The sequence below is a fragment of the Mus caroli genome, unplaced genomic scaffold, assembly GCF_978045245.1.
Source record: "Mus caroli unplaced genomic scaffold, Mus_caroli_1 scaffold_7, whole genome shotgun sequence".
NCBI classification, from domain to species: Eukaryota; Metazoa; Chordata; class Mammalia; order Rodentia; family Muridae; genus Mus; species Mus caroli.
In genome coordinates this window covers 1854375-1872036 of record NW_028227262.1, presented here as the reverse complement: position 1 = coordinate 1872036, position 17662 = coordinate 1854375, and the positions used below count along the sequence as shown (strand labels likewise).

Here is a 17662-nt window from a genome sequence, read left to right as displayed (position 1 = left end):
GCTGCTCTTGGCAGAGAGCTTATTAATTATGATAAATTTCACCTGTGGTTTGGAACTAGATAGGGAGTATTAGTAACTGACTCCAAATACAGAGAGCAGTGATAATCACAGGCTATGAGCAGATATTAATTAATAGAAGTCTGTGGCTCCAGGTAGAGAGCACAACAGATATTATAATAGGTATTAGTTAAATAAATGTCTATGGCTCCTGGTAGAGAGCATGAAAGGAAATAAAACTTGAGACATGTGATTCATGTAATTTATGTCAAATAGCCCAAAGAGTTGTTTGTGAGCTTTAAAACCTGGGGTTGAGAACATAGCCGAACAGGCCAGGACATGCCCCGGCAGGCCCATCTTTACACGTCCTGACTGGCGTGTTGCCTCCCTATCTCCCACCCTTCTGACAGTCTGTTGATGTTTAAATGAACCAATCATGTGAAACCGCGCCAATTCCTCCCCTTTTATATAAAAGTCCCTAGCTTCCAAGCCTCGGGGTCGAAACAACTGTCTCCTGCATGAGATATGTTTCGACCCAGAGATCCGCCATTATGGCTCCACCATGTGGTCAACACCTCTGTCTCCTGTGGGAGATATGTGTGGTCCTGGAGCTCCATCATTAAACTACCTTGTGTTCTTACATCAAGATGGTCATCTGCTCGTGATTCTTGGGTACATGCTGAACGAGAATTGAGTGGGGGTTTCCCCACTAGGTTCTTTCAAACACAACAGTTAGATGGTATAACAGGTATTAATGGAAATTTGAATTAATTTCTTTAAAGATATATTGCTCTAATAAGTCTTACAGGAAACTCATATTCTGTCTAATGAGGGCTCCACGGGAATTTGGGGGTAATATCCTGACATGACAAATTAGAAAGGCCTAAATAGGCTAAAATGTGTGTGATTTTGAATATTGTGGTTGTTTTATTGTTCCTCTGGAACAGAGGACAAACTACAGGTTGTCCTGGTTACCAGCTGAAGGATATGCTGATTTGGGGAAAAGGATTTGTCTTTGTGTTTTGGAAAAGGTGACTAAGGTATTAACATTTTTTAAGGTATTTTCCTCATTTACATTTCCAATGCTATCCCAAAACTCCCCCATACCCTCCCCCCCATCCCCTACCCACCCAATCCCACTTTTTGACCCTGGCGTTCCCCTGTACTGGGGCATATAAAGTTTGCAAGTCCAATGGGCCTCTCTTTCCAGTGATGGCCGACTAGGCCATCTTTCGATACATATGCAGCTAGAGTCAAGAGCTCCGGGGTACTGGTTAGTACATCATGTTGTTCCACCTATAGGGTTGCAGATCCCTTAGCTCCTTGGGTACTTTCTCTAGCTCCTCCATAGGGGGCCCTGTGATCCATCCAATAGCTGACTGTGAGCATCCACTTATGTGTTTGCTAGGTCCCAGCATAGTCTCACTAGAGACAGCTATATCAGGGTCCTATCAGCACAATCTTGCTAGTGTATGCAATGGTGTCAGCGTTTGGAGGCTGATTATGGGATGGATCCCTGGATATGGCAGTCTCTAGATGGTCCATCCTTTTGTATCAGCTCCAAACTTTGTCTCTGTAACTCCTTCCACGGGTGTTTTGTTCCCAATTCTAAGAAGCGGCAAAGTGTCCACACTTTGGTCTTCATTCTTCTTGAGTTTCATGTGTTTTGCAAATTGTAACTTATATCTTGGGTATTCTAAGTTTCTGGGCTAATATCCACTTATCAGTGAGTACATATCATTTGAGTTCTTTTGTGATTGGGTTACCTCACTCAGGATCATGCCCTCCAGGTTCGACCATTTGCCTAGGAATTTCTTTTTTTTTTTTTTTTTTAAGATTTATTTATTTTAAATTTTATTTATATGAGTACACTGTAGCTCTCTTCAGACACACTGGAAGAAGGCATCAGATCCCATTACAGATGGTTGTGAGCCACCATGTGGTTGCTGGGAATTGAACTCAAGACCTCTGGAAGAGCAGCCAGTACTCTTTTTTTTTTTTCACATGTACATATATGTTTATTAGGGGTAGGGTAGAGTTACCATCAAGGTAGAGAATAACATCTTTTCAGTTAGTGTTTTAGTACTTGTAAAACTTTGTATTCAATAAAATTGCATTAATCATTATCATTATTAGTCTTTTTTTTATTTTTATTACATATTTTCCTCAATTACATTTCCAATGCTATCCCAAAAGTCCCCCATAGCGCCCCCCACTTCCCTACCCACCCATTCCCATTCTTTTGGCCCTGGCATTCCCCTATATTGGGGCATATAAAGTTTGCAAGTCCAATGGGCCTCTCTTTCCATTGATGGCCGACTAGGCCATCTTTCGATACATATGCAGCTAGAGACAAGAGCTCCGGGGTTCTGGTTAGTACATCATGTTGTTCCAACAATAGGGTTGAAGATCCCTTTAGCTCCTTGGGTACTTTCTCTAGCTTCTCCATTGGGAGCCCTGTGATACATCCAATAGCTGACTGTGAACATCCACTCCTGTGTTTGCTAGGCCCCGGCATCGTCTCACAAGAGACAGCTATATTTGGGTCCTTTCAGCAAAATCTTGCTAGTGTATGCAATGGTGTCAGCGTTTAGAAGCTGATTATGGGATGGATCCCTGGATACGGCAGTCTCTAAATGGTCCATCCTTTCATCACAGCTACGAACTTTGTCTCTGTAACTCCTTCCCTGGGTGTTTTGTTCCCAATTCTAATAAGGTGCACAGTGTCCACACTTTGGTCTTCATTCTTCTTGAGTTTCATGTGTTTATCAAATTGTATCTTATATCTTGGGTATCCTAAGTTTTGGGCTAATATCCACTTATCAGTGAATACATATTGTGTGAGTTCTTTTGTGATTGTGTTATTTCACTCAAGATGATGCCCTCCAGGTCCATCCATTTGGCTAGGAATTTCATAAATTCATTCTTTTTAATAGCTGAGTAGTACTCCATTGTGTAAATGTACCATAATTTCTGTATCCATTCCTCTGTTGAGGGGCATCTGGGTTCTTTCCAGCTTCTGGCTATTATAAATAAGGCTGCTATGAACATAGTGGAGCATGTTTCTTTCTTACTAGTTGGAACATCTTCTGGATATATGCCCAAGAGAGGTATTGCAGGATCCTCCGGTAGTACCATGTCCAATTTTCTGAGAAACTGCCAGACTGATTTCTAGAGTGGTTGTACAAGCTTGCAATCCCACCAAAGTGGAGGAGTGTTCCTCTTTCTCCAAATCCTCTCCAGCATCTGCTGTCACCTGAATTTTTGATCTTAGCCATTCTCACTGGTATGAGATGGAATCTCAGGGTGGTTTTGATTTGCATTTCCCTGATGATTAAGGATGCTGAACATTTTTTCAGGTGTTTCTCAGCCATTCGGTATTCCTCAGGTATGAATTCTTTGTTTAGCTCTGAGCCCCATTTTTTAATGGGGTTATTTGATATTCTGGAGTCCACCTTCTTGAGTTCTTTATATATATTGGATATTAGTCCTCTATCTGATTAAGGATAGGTAAAGATCCTTTCCCAATCTGTTCGTGGCCTTTTTGTCTTATTGACGGTGTCTTTTGCCTTGCAGAAGCTTTGCAGTTTCATGAGGTCCCATTTGTTGATTCTCAATCTTACAGCACAAGCCATTGCCGTTCTATTCAGGAATTTTTCCCCTGTACCCATATCTTCAAGGCTTTTCCCCACTTTCTCCTCTATAAGTTTCAGTGTCTCTGGTTTTATGTGAAGTTCCTTGATCCACGTAGATTTGACCTTAGTGCAAGGAGATAGGAATGAATCAATTCGCATTCTTCTACATGATAACTACCAGTTGTGCCAGCACCATTTGTTGAAAATGCTGTCTTTTTTCCACTGGATGGTTTTAGCTCCCTTGTCGAAGATCAAGTGACCATAGCTGTGTGGGTTCATTTCTGGGTCTTCAATTCTATTCCATTGGTCTACTTTTCTGTCGCTATACCAGTACCATGCAGTTTTTATCACAATTGTTCTGTAGTACAGCTTTAGGTCAGGCATGGTGATTCCACCAGAGGTTCTTTTATCCTTGAGAAGAGTTTTTGCTATCCTAGGTTTTTTGTTATTCCAGATGAATTTGCAGATTTTTCTTTCTAATTCGTTGAAGAATTGAGTTGGAATTTTGATGGGGATTGCATTGAATCTGTAGATTGCTTTTGGCAAGATAGCCATTTTTACAATGTTAATCCTGCCAATCCATGAGCATGGGAGATCTTTCCATCTTCTGAGATCTTCTTTAATTTCTTTCTTCAGAGACTTGAAGTTCTTATCATACAGGTTTTTCACTTCCTTAGTTAGAGTCATGCCAATGTATTTTATAATATTTGTGACTATTGAGAAGGGAGTTGTTTCCCTAATTTCTTTCTCAGCCTGTTTATTCTTTGTGTAGAGAAAGACCATTGACCTGTTTGAGTTAATTTTATATCCAGCTACTTCACTGAAGCTGTTTATCATGTTTAGGAATTCTCTGGTGGAATTTTTAGGGTCACTTCTATATACTATCATATCTTCTGCAAAAAGTGATATTTTGACTTCTTCTTTTCCAATTTGTATACCCTTGATCTCCTTTTGTTGTCGAATTGCTCTGGCTAGGACTCCAAGTACAATGTTGAATAGGTAGGGAGAAAGTGGGCAGCCTTGTCTAGTCCCTAATTTTAGTGAGATTGCTTCCAGCTTCTCACCATTTACTTAATGTTGGCTACTGGTTTGCTATAGATTGCTTTTATCATGTTTAGGTATAGGCCTTGCATTCCTGATCTTTCCAAGACTTTTATCATGAATGGGTGTTGGATTTTGTCAAATGCTTTCTCCGCATCTAACGAGATGATCATGTGGTTATTGTCTTTGTGTTTGTTTATATAATGGATTACGTTGATGGATTTTCGTATATTAAACCATCCCTGAATCCCTGGAATAAAACCTACTTGGTCAGGATGGATGATTGCTTTAATGTGTTCTTGGATTCGGTTAGCAAGAATTTTATTGAGGATTTTTGCATCTATATTCAAAAGGGAAATTGGTCTGAAGTTCTCTATCTTTGTTGGATCTTTCTGTGATTTAGGTATCAGAGTAATTGTGGCTTCATAGAATGAGTTGGGTAGAGTACCTTCTACTTCTATTTTGTGGAATAGTTTGTGCAGAACTGGAATTAGATCTTCTTTGAAGGTCTGATCGAACTCTGCACTAAACCCATCTGTTCTTTTTTGGTTGGGAGACCATTAATGACTGCTTCTATTTCTTTAGGGGATATGGGACTGTTTAGATAATTAACTTGATCCTGGTTTAACTTTGGTACCTGGTATCTGTCTAGATATTTGTCCATTTCGTCTAGGTTTTCCAGTTTTGTTGAGTATAGCCTTTTATAGAAGAATCTGATGGTGTTTTGGATTTCTTCAGGGTTTGTTGTTATGTCTCCCTTTTCATTTCTGATTTTGTTAATTAGGATGCTGTCCCTGTGCCCTCTAGTGAGTCTATCTAAGGGTTTATCTATCTTGTTGATTTTCTCAAAGAACCAGCTCCTCGTTTGGTTGATTCTTTGAATAGTTCTTCCTGTTTCCACTTGGTTGATTTCACCCCTGAGTTTGATTATTCCCTGCCGTCTACTCCTCTTGGGTGAATTTGCTTCCTTTTTTTCTAGAACTTTTAGGTGTGTTGTCAAGCTGCTAGTGTGTGCTCTCTCTAGTTTCTTTTAGGAGGCACTCAGAGCTATGAGTTTTCCTCTTAGAAATGCTTTCATAGTGTCCCATAAGTTTGGGTATGTTGTGGCTTCATTTTCATTAAACTTTAAAAAGTCTTTAATTTCTTTCTTTATTCCTTCCTTGACCAAGGTATCATTGAGAAGAGTGTTGTTCAGTTTCCACGTGAATGTTGGCTTTCCATTATTTATGTTGTTATTGAAGATTAGCCTTTGTCCATGGTGGTCTGATAGGATGCATGGGATGATTTCAATATTTTTGTATCTGTTGAGGCCTGTTTTGTGACCAATTATATGGTCAATTTTGGAGAAGGTACCATGAGGTGCTGAGAAGAAGGTATATCCTTTTGTTTTAGGATAAAATGTTCTGTATATATCTGTTAAGTCCATTTGTTTCATTACTTCTGTTAGTTTCACTGTGTCCCTGTTTAGTTTCTGTTTCCATGATCTGTCCATTGATGAAAGTGGTGTGTTGAAGTTTCCCACTATTATTGTGTGAGGTTCAATATGTGCTTTGAGCTTTACTAAAGTTTCTTTAATAAATGTGGCTGCCCTTGCATTTGGAGCATAGATATTCAGAATTAAGAGTTCCTCTTGGAGGATTTTACCTTTGATGATTATGAAGTGTCCCTCCTTGTCTTTTTTGATAACTTTGGGTTGGAAGTCAATTTTATTCGATATTAGAATGGCTACTCCAGCTTGTTTCTTTAGACCATTTGCTTGGAAAATTGTTTTCCAGCCTTTCACTCTGAGGTAGTGTCTGTCTTTTTCCCTGAGATGTGTTTCCTGTAAGCAGCAGAATGTTGGATCCAGTTTATGTAGCCAGTCTGTTAGTCTATGTCTTTTTATTGGGGAATTGAGACCATTGATATTAAGAGATATTAAGGAAAAGTAATTGTTGCTTCCTATTATTTTTGTTTTTAGAGTTGGCATTCTGTTTTTGTGGCTGTCTTCTTTTTGGTTTGTTGAGGGATTACTTTGTTGCTTTTTCTAGGGTGTGATTTCCGTCCTTGTATTGTTTTTTTTTTTTTTTCTGTTATTAGCCTTTGAAGGGCTAGATTTGTGGAAAGATAATGTGTGAATTTGGTTTTGTCGTGGAGTACTTAGGTTTCTCCATCTACGGTAATTGAGAGTTTGGCTGGGTATAGTAGCCTGGGCTGGCATTTGTGTTCTCTTAGGGTCTGTATAACATCTGTCCAGGATCTTCTGGCTTTCATAGTCTCTGGTTAAAAGTCTGGTGTAATTCTGATAGGCCTGCCTTTATATGTTATTTGACCTTTTTCCCTTACTGCTTTTATTATTCTATCTTTATTTAATGCATTTGTTGTTCTGATTATTATGTGTCAGGAGGAATTTCTTTTCTGGTCCAGTCTATTTGGAGTTATGTAGGCTTCTTGTATGTTCATGGGCATCTCTTTCTTTAGGTTTGGGAAGTTTTCTTCTATAATTTTGTTGAAGATATTTGCTGGCCCTTTAAGTTGAAAATCTTCATTCTCATCTACTCCTATTATCTGTAGGTTTGGTCTTCTCATTGTGTCCTGGATTTCCTGGATATTTTGAGTTAGGATCCTTTTGCATTTTGTATTTTCTTTGATCGTTGTGCCGATGTTCTCTATGGAATCTTCTGCACCTGAGATTCTCTCTTCCATCTCTTGTATTCTGATGTTGATGCTTGCATCTATAGTTCCAGATTTCTTTCCTAGGTTTTCTATCTCCAGCGTTGCATCACTTTGGGTTTTCTTTATAGTGTCCACTTCCCTTTTTAGGTGTTGGATGGTTTTATTCAATTCCATCACCTGTTTGTTCGTGTTTTCTTGCAATAGTTTAAGGGATTTTTGTGCTTCCTCTTTAAGGTCTTCTACCTGTTTAGCAGTGTTCTCCTGTATTTCTTTGAGTTATTAAAGTCCTTTTTGATGTCCTCTACCATCATCATGAGATATGCTTTTAAATCCGGGTCTAGTTTTTCGGGTGTGTTGGGGTGCCCAGGACTGGGTGGGGTGGGAGTGCTGCGTTCTGATGATGGTGACTGCTCAGGCCAGGTTTTCTGCTTCCCTAATTAATGCAGTCTCAGGTCCCTCACGATTGGATTGGAGCAGCAGCTGTGTTCCACTCACCAGAGGTCTTAAGATCCCGTGGCGGGTCTTGGGGGTAGCTGGCAGCTGTCAGCCAACTCCGTGCCCTAGCTACCCCGGTGCTGGCCGGACCGGAAGGGCAGGTATTAACATCTTTCAGAGTTATTTGGATCAGATTTGATAGAGGGAGACCTCCTTTGAACTAGATTTCAAAGAATCAAACAAAAAGGTTATCTTGATGATACTAAAATTTTGCTTTGAGTTTTATATATTACAGAATATACAGCCTTGGTGAACTTCATTATCAGACATGCTGAACTGACCTGCCTGAACACCTGATATCTTGGTTTTTCATCTGGATCTAGTCAGGATACAGACATCAGAGTGTAATACAATCATTGGTAGAACGTTCTTAAGGCCAAACAATTCCCCCTTTTCCACACCCTTCCCCCTCCCTTCAAAACTATCTTAACACCCATATTCAGCTTGAAGAAGTTATGAAGAGTCGTCATCCCAGTTCCTTAAGCTTTGGGGTGGGGGTGGTTACTATAGGTTGTCTTTGATACTAAAAATTTTGAAGTACAGGGCTTAGATCCAGTCCTTCTATTGCTGTTATTATAAACATATCTGAGATATTTAAGCCTATGAGTTAAGGGCCAAATAGGAAATTCATGGCTCTGAGTTTATTGTTAGGGTGTTTTCAGTTATTTTAATTAGAAATTGCTGAGAGTAGTTAATAGACAGCAGTCTAGATTACTTCACATAGCTGGTTTTCAAAAAACATCAGAAGTCACAGAATGTGATGCTTAATGTTATTTATTTACTTGGTGTTGAGACCATTCTGCTCCTGACAGCTTTCCCTGTTTTGGATTCAAAGAAGAAACTGAGCATCTTTGAGTTACTCCAGTTGTGGCGAAACAAACACCAGACAAGAATTGCCTCCTACAGACATAATACTGTCCAAAGAAAGGACACAATTATAGGTTAGGACAGCTTGATTCTGCTGAGACAGAGTAGGCTAGTCCTTAATATTCCTGTTTCTCTAAATCTGTCAGATGACCCTGGCCAGTAGGCTGAAGATCAATGCTCCAACGTGTTAAAGTAAGGGACTGTCCAGGTGGTCAGCGGTCTCTATGTATTGGCTAAGTTTTGGAAGCTGTTTTAGGCTTCCTATACATTTTCAGTTAATATCAGTTGTTCTTGGATTTCTGATGGGGTTGAAAAACTACATAGTCTCCTAGCCAACCCAGGCTTTTTACTTTGAGAGGAACAGTTTTAAGAGGATGGTTTTCAGATGGCATTCAATCTAAAGCCAAGACATAGCCAGATGTAGAATTATAAGTCTTTTAAGTACGGATAGATGACAGAGGTTCTGTTTAATTAACAAACATGATGGATTGGGTGTTATGTCTCTTGTACTTTATAAATTACAAAATAGTAATAGTTATGTTCAATTATATCTGAGATAAAATAGTCTTTTATTGGACAGAAAGGGGGAAAATGTTGTGGATAGCCCTGGGGATAATTGTATTTGATAATTCCTTTCTCCTGTGAATGGTTAAGAACAACCAATGAGTCAGCACTCAGGTGATTTCCTGTAAACCTGCTTCCCACCTTAATTTGTAAAATAAAGGAGAGCTGATGATTGGACAGATAAAAGGGAAGGTGAGGGAGATAGAAGGAGAAAATGGAAGAAGGAGAGGACAAAGAGGAGGAGGAGGAAGAAAAGCAGAGCAGAAGCACATTGCCTGAAGAAATGTGCTGAAGTTCTAAGGGGTCTCATACATGGAAAAGATGGTAGAGTAGTGGTATATCTGCCCAATCTAGGCTAACAGCTTGTATTCATATTAATTGAGTTGTGTTTTCATTGCTGGGGCATATCTGGGTTGGAGAGATTTAACACAACAAGGTGTTTTATTATATTGCTCTCTACCTTATTCCTCATGTACCCTGGCAGCCAGTCAGCTGGTGGAGGTGGAGTCTCTATCTCCACCTCCAGCTTTGGGATTACAGGGATCTTTGTCTACACTGGCTTTTTACATGAGTGTTGGAGATCTGAACTCAAGTTCTCACACTTGTATAATATAGATAGTATATATAATTAATATTAGACATCAACATATTGTGTGTATATGAACATTAGAAATGTCAGTTGTAGTAGCTCAGGTTGACCTCAGATTCCTTATGTAGCCAAGGACACCCTTTTACTTCTCATCCTCCTGCCTTCACCTTGTGAGTGCTCAGATTCTAGGTGTGCTCCACTATGCCTGGCTCATCCCAGCTTAGAGTCTGAACCAGTACTTGATTCCAGGCAAATGTCATTTGAGCTTAAAGGTTGATCTTGTTATTTTTGCCAATATCATCACTTGCTTCATTGGTAATATTGCTTCCTAACAAAATTGTTTCTATTTATTTGCCTTTGGGGGTGATGAGTTAGAGCCCTCTGCTGACTGAAATACATCTTCATCCGTCCACATAATTTTCCCAAACAAGAATTCAGTTTCCCCAATTGTTGCCTTTGCGTTGCTGTCAGGAAAGCAGTGGCTGTTTACTCTTTTGACATAACTTACAAAGTAGAAATACTAAAGTTATGTCACTGGTTATATTGGAGTTTAAAGTATATACATTTTAATCTTACATGTTTTTAATTTCTAAGTTTTGTTTCAAGGAAACATATGTGACCCCTAGGGAGGTGGGCTCGGGATCAGAATCCTTGCGTTCTTGGTGTGCTAACCTCAATCATGGTACAATTGGATTAGTCTCTACATGTATAAAATGATGCCAGAAACCTCATAGAGTTGCTATTTGGATGAAATAACATGAGAAAGACCTAGAAAAAAAAATGCAGGATCAGTGTGTTCTGTAGATATAAGCACTAAATGTTCTATAAATAAAATAGTTATTTTTACCAATCATGGTAACACCTATTATTCATGCTTAACTCACAACTCATGGTTCTGTTTGGTTTCCATGATGACTTCCACTTCTTTTATACAGAAATTTTTCTATACAGAGTGTTGGTTTTTGTATGTAGCATTATCAGGATGCATATTTTAAATTCACAAAGCACACTTAGACATTGGTGTGCTTTGGTTCACAAACATATCCCATCCTTATGGAAACAAAACAAGACACTGGACTGAGCTGTGTACTCTTGGTTTGTTAAGTTATCACAGTGGTGACTTTTCATGCTGATAAGAATGTGGGCAAGATGCCAGGATGCACTGTGGCAGAGAAACCAGAGAGGTATTAGCCAACATTCATGCAAGCCATGGTAGAAAGCTCTCTGCTTCATTTGAGGCCCATCACTGTGAACTCCAGCACTTCTAAATTATCTAAATTATTGATTATGAGTAGAGTCTTATGGAGACAGAACCCACATTTTAGTTCTTTACCCCAATGACTTTCATAGTGTGACTCCCACTCACCCTGGAATTCTGCTAAACACAATTCTCACTAAAGATCACTGTACCAGGGCAGTTCTGTTCTTTATGGATAGGGATTGGGGGTGGGGTATAGATGTGTTTCATTAATGCTGAGTTTCTAGTAAAGATGATGGTCATTATATAAAGGTCACATGTACTTTAACAGTTCTGTGCCTTAAGGGTGGGGGTGAGGTAGGAGTCGAGATGAATTTTGCCACACTGCCCAGGCTAACCCTCAAACTCACCATCTTTCTGTCACTTTGGTTGTAGTTCAATGATGATAGGCATCACTACCTGGCTGACATTTGTTCTTGGTTTTGATTATTTTTCATCTTTACCATAACAAATGCTCAAATTGTTACCTTGAGAATAGGCACATATTTGTAATACCTCAAATATGAGCATAGCTTTCTCTTGTCTTCACTATTAATAATGACTTCATCATATAAAGATTGTTTTGTAATCTATTCTCTCTCTGGAAGCTTCTACAATTTCTTTTTGTCAAATAAAAAAATATAATAGCCTAGGCCAGGGGGTTTTAGCTCAGTGATAAAGAACTTGTATTCAATGCATAAGCATAACCCATGTGTGCGTGTGTGCACACACCCACACCCACAAACACCCTGCACACAAGAAAATCTGAAATTCACTTGTATGTGACTCAACATATATTCATCTTAATCCACTTCTCAGTGCTGCCGATAACACTACACAAGGAATCATTTGAACCTGAAGATGCAGACATTTGAATTAACTAAGGGCATTTTAAAATTTGCTATATTTAACATCTCTTCCCCAAATGTTTCCATCTGTTTTTAATTTTTGAAATTAGAATATAATTACATCATTCCTCCCTGATCCCTCCGACTCACCCCTCCCTCAAATTCAGTCTTTTCTTCTTTAATTGTTGTGAGATATCAAACCTCCTCTCCACTTCCTCCAGGTGTCTTAAAACCACTTAAACTTCAACTAGAACTAGAAGGAAAATTGTCCCTTCACTGTCATGACCTCAATCTCCCTTTTTAGTAAAATAAGGCTATAAATGGTGTTCCTGGCAAACTTCCTTTCCATGGTTCTTGACCCCTGTTCTCTCTACATCTTCACAGCCCACCCATCTTCCATGTCCATTTCGTTCCTTTCAGATTCTCTCTTCATCCTCAGCTGTTCCCCACTTGGCATGTCACATGACTAGAGGTCTCCGGTTTTATGAGAACCTTAATGTGCAGAGCATGAGACATTGGCTGTAAGGTGCTCAGTAATTAGGACGTCCACACAAGATTTGGCTTTCAAACGTGCTCAGTTTATTCACAGAAACATTCCTCATAATATCATGCCAATATAAGAGTTAAACAGATGTTTCGCCAACCAGGAAACAGTTGTCTGGGCAGAAAGGCTACTGCAGGTTTCTACTGGGGAATCTACCATGAGTGTGCTTTGCAAGCTTGTAGACTTGATCCACATTCTAGTGAAGTTCTTCAGATGTGGCAGGCTGGGAAGATGACACTAATGGAGGTTCAGGTCCTTAAAAGCAGAGTCCAGTGGCCAGCACTGACTGGCAGGCCTGGGATGTTACCAGAAGTTCAAAGGTCACCTAGGCTAAGCTATGCACAGAACCTCAAGCCCTCTTGATAATGTGTATAATACAGAGACTAGTAAATACATGTGAGAACAGCAGTACAATCCTAGAAAACAGTTCCAAAATTCCAATTTTTGTATCATCTCACTGAGTGGTAGCTTTGGCTATCAAGACTCACAGCCTGGCACTGATTCACTAGAATTAAACATCACCCTGGGGTTAGTTCATTATCATATAAAGGCCTGTCCTGGCCCAGACTCCTAGGTGGCCTCATTGAGATTTTTATTCAAAGCAGTAACTAATTTGCTTGCTAGTTTCATATGAGATTGACACAGAGGGTAGAGTCATTTGAGAGGAGGGAACCTCAAGTGAGACAGTACCTTCATAAGATCAAGCTACAGGCAAGACTGTAGGACATTTTCTTAATTAGTGATTGATGGGGGAGAGCCTACCCCATTGTGGATTGTGCCACCCCTGGGCTGGTGGTCCTAGGTTCTATGAGAAGGCAGGATGAGTTATCCATGAAGAGCAAGCCAATAAGCAGCACTCCTCCATGGTCTCTGCATTGGCTCCTGCCACTCGTTTCTGCACGGTTGAGTTCTTGCCTTGGCTTTCCTTAATGGACTGTGACTCAGGGTATGAAAGGCAAATAAACCTTTTCCTCTCCAAGTTGCTTTTGGTCATAGTGTTTCATCACAACAATAGTGACTCTAAGACAAATAATCATAGCACAACGTTCAAAAGAGAATAAGAGACCCTGGAACAATGGGTGTTTGATGATATTAAAGATGGTGCTATACTGCACTGGTCAGATAGGATAGTACCATATGGCTGTCATATAAAGGAGCTCTTACGTTCCCAAGACATACTAAAATCATCAATGCATGAAAAATGATATGATATATAAAATTTGCCTCAATATAATCTTTATACACAGCAAAGTGGATCCAGGTCTGAAATGCGATGCAAAGAGAGTTCCGAGCAGAGCCGTCAGAGTTGATTTGCTAATCCTATCTGTGTCTGTTCCCACTGCCATGGCAATGTTACCATAACTCTCTTTGCTTCAAACAACACACCCGTTTATTATCTCACATTTTCTGCATGTTATGAAAACAGATACTGCTGAGATGCATTCCCAACTTTGGGTCTCACATGGCTCTAATCGAATGTCAGCAGAGGCGGTGCACTTACCGGCTCAGCTGGGAGGGCCAGCTTCCAAGCATACACTGGTGTTGGCATAATTCTGTTCCTTGTGATTGTCGGGAGGAGGGCTTCAGTTTCTTTGTGGTTGTTAGCTATAGACCACCCTTAGTTCCTGGTTGCCACACACAGTTCTTAAGTCAGGAGAGAAGGGGTGGCTCCAGGGCCAACTAAACTCTTCTACTATCAGGAGATAGGCTCATAAAAAGTACTCAGGTACAAACCTGCAGCGTTACCTTTCAGGTAAAGCAGGCTGACTTAGGGGCAGAGTCAAGAGCATGAAGTATTCTTAGGCCCTGAACGTGACACAGACCCTGCCCTGGAGCAGTGACCCTTCACCTCCTTTCACCCTGTTGAATGACAGAGTCTAAAGCACAACCTTATCTTTCTCCAATTGTTCAGTAATCTGAGGGCTCTGGTAACAGGTGGCATTTCTGTTTTATCTCACAGGTCTGCCAAAAGAGATGGCTGACAAAGTTAGAATTGAATTTTGGAACTGAAGCAGGTGTTACTAGAGGTGAGAGCTTGAGAGTGTGTGTTCATTTCTATCCCATCATGCTCCCGACAGTAAGGCTAGCTCTCTGCACGTGCTCAGTGTTGCGCGCATGCGCGCATCCTTGCGTGCCTGTGCATGCGTGGGTGTAAGTTAAATCTTCTGTATCTTGGGTGGCCTAGTTTTATCACTAAGCTGAGATTCAGACAGTATTTTTGACCAAGACAGCACATGGCTGAGAATATGACCTATTGGTGAGTGCTTCTCTAACATGCTTGAATCCCTGGGTTCAACACCTAGTACTGTTTAAACTAGGCATGGTAGCACATGCCTGCAATCCTGTGACTCAGGAGGTTGAGGCAGAAGCATCAGGAATTCAAGGTCATCCTTCGAGAATGTTGTGGGACACATGAGACCCCGTCCAGTGGAAAATAATGGGAAAGACAGAAGTAAAGGTCTCAGACCTGAGTTTGCTCCTTTGTACCTTCTCGCAAAGCTCTCATTCATTGGCTAAAATTATCCTAAATACAGACCTACACCTGTGACCTCACAGCTTCTTACAGCATGTCTAGGAGTCTGGTTTCCAAATAGAGGTGAGAAGAGGTGGTGTTTGTTGTGTTGGAAGAGTAGAGGAACATAGCACTGCCTCTGCCTCCTGGTACACTGGCCTATGCGCCTCGTATTGAGTTCCTGTCTTCCTGAGGAGCGCGCATCCCTGACATGGGGGCAGACAGAGTCTACCTTTTTTGGAGTCATTTGCAGCTCTGATTCAGAGGGTGGAGGCTGTGTTGTGTAACCAGAGAACACACATTTCATTCCCTTCTGTGTGATTCATTCAGTCAAATCCTCCTGGCACTGGTGCTGCGTTCCTCCTTTTTTGTTTACAGTTGTGCCGTTGCTTTGTCTATTGTTTAAGTTCATGGATTTTAAAGAATTTACTGTGCAACTTTGTAAAGCCATGTTAGGTATAGGAATTTCTGCAGTTGTTGCTTTTCTTGGTCTGTCTTTCTTTCTTCCTTTCTTTAGAGGTTTAATGAAGGGATGTGGGAACTGGAGAGGGCTGTGACCTTTAGGACACACTTTTAAATTAAATTCAGGTTTGTGGCTATGAGGTCTTTTGTTTTTTGTTTTATTGTCAGAGAGATAAAAAGGAATAACATTTAGTGACTTCTGAGAGTTTCATACATGTTAGATATGACATGAATCATTTTCATGTAGTTTTATATTTAATCTTGACAAGAATTTTATAATATGAAGGGATTTTTTTTCTCATCTAAATGAGGTAACGAAATTTGAGAAAATGTAAAAGTTTGCTTATATGTGTATGTGCTGCACATTAAATATAAATCTAATGCTTTGGGCATAAAGTGTCTTAGTCTGAAAGGCAAACGCCCCAATTCTGCATAGAACCCAGGCTTATCCCATCTGCTCCCTCATTAGCCAGGCCTGGCCAGTATCTCATCCGATATGTAACAGCACCCACACCTGTGGGGGCCTTTGATTGTTTCTTTATTACTTTTATTTTTTTTTTTTTTACAGTTCAGTTTTTACCCCCTCCTGGTCTGCCCTCCAACAGTTCCACATCCCATTTTTCCTCCCCCTGTTTCCAAGAGGATGCCTCCCCCCAACCCCCACCAGACCTCCCCACTCCCTGAGGACTCAATTCTCTCGAGGGTTAGGCAGGTCTTCTCCCACTGAAGCCAGACCAGGCAGTCCTCTGCTGTATATGTTTTGGGGGCCTCAGACCAGCTAGTGTATGCTGCCTAGTTGGTGTCTCAGTGTCTGAGAGATCTCAGGAGTCCAGGTTAGTTGAGATTGCTGGTCTTCCTATGGGGTCACCCTCCTCCTCAGCTTCTTCCAGAATTTCCCTAATTCAACCACAGGGTCCCTGACTTCAGTTCATTGGTTGGGTGTAAGTATCTGCATCTGTCTCAGTCAGCTGCTTGTTGGGCCTCTTAGAGGGTAGCCATGCTAGGCTCCTGTTTGTAAGCACACCGTAGCATCAGTAATAGTGTCAGGCCCTGGGACCTCCCCTAGAGATGGATCCCAAGTTGGGCTGGTCACTGGCCTGCCTTTTCCTCTGGTTCTTCTTCATTTTTATCCCTGCAGTTCTTTTAGGCAGGAGCAATTCTGGGTCAGAGGTTTTGACTGTGCGATGGCCTATCTCTACTGGAGGTGGACTCTACAAGTTCCCTCTCCCCACTGTTGAGCATTTCATCTAAGGTCCTTCCCTTTGAGTCCTGAGATTTCCCAGGTCTCTGGTACTTTCTAGAGTCCTGCCACCCCCACTCCCAAGGTTGCATATTTTCATTCATTCTTCTGGCCCTCAGGGCTTCTCTCCTGTCTCCCTCCCATACCTGATCATGTTCCCCCTTTCCCCTCTCCCTCCCCTCTCTTACCCAGGTCTCTCCCTCCTTCTTCCATAATTGTTTTCTTCTCCCTCCCAAGTGGGATTGAAGCATCTTGGGTTCTTCTGCTTCTTAATCTTCTTGAGTTCTGTGGATTGTATCCTAGGTATTCTGAACTTTTTTGGCTTATATCCACTTATTTGTGACTATATACCATGCATGTCCTTTTGGGTCTGAGTTACCTCACTCAGGATGATATATTCTAGTTCCATCCATTTGCCTGCAAAACTCATGATATCCTCGTTCTTAATACCTGAATAGTATTCCATTGTGCAAATGAACCACATTGTCTTTATCCATTCTTCCATAGTGGGACATCTGGGTTCTTTGCAGCTTCTGGCTATCACAGATAAGGCTGCTATGAACATAGTGGAGCATGTGCCCCTCTGGTATGGTAGGGCATCTTTTGGGTATATGCCCAAGAATGTTATAGCTGGGTCTTCAGGTAAATCTATTCCCAGTTTTCTGAGGAACCTCCAGATTGATTTCCAGAATGGTTGTACCAGTTTGCAATCCCACCAGCACTGGAGGAGTGTTCCTCTTTCTTCACATCCTCTCCAACATGTGCTGTCACCTGGTTTTGTTTTTGTTTTTTATCTTAGCCATTCTGATTGGTGTAAAGTGGAATCTCAGGGGTCTTTGATTTATAATGTGGTTTGAATGTATTTTGTGATGCCCCCACCCCAAGGCACATGGATTTGCACACATGACCCTGGCTGGTGCTTGGGAAGGTTGTTGAACCTTTAGGAGAATGGGCTTTGCTGGAGGAAGTGAATCAC

The 17662-nt window shown here is 40.9% G+C and overlaps 1 long non-coding RNA gene across 1 annotated transcript in view; it reads left to right on the top strand.

The window, feature by feature from the left end:
• The window catches only part of LOC147003764 (uncharacterized), a 49243-nt gene extending 34770 nt beyond the window's left edge, over positions 1-14473 (top strand). The window contains exon 3 of the long non-coding RNA XR_015047535.1: positions 14433-14473. This is a non-coding gene — a long non-coding RNA (uncharacterized LOC147003764). The remainder of the gene's footprint in view (positions 1-14432) is intronic.
• Positions 14474-17662: the final 3189 nt, after the last annotated feature.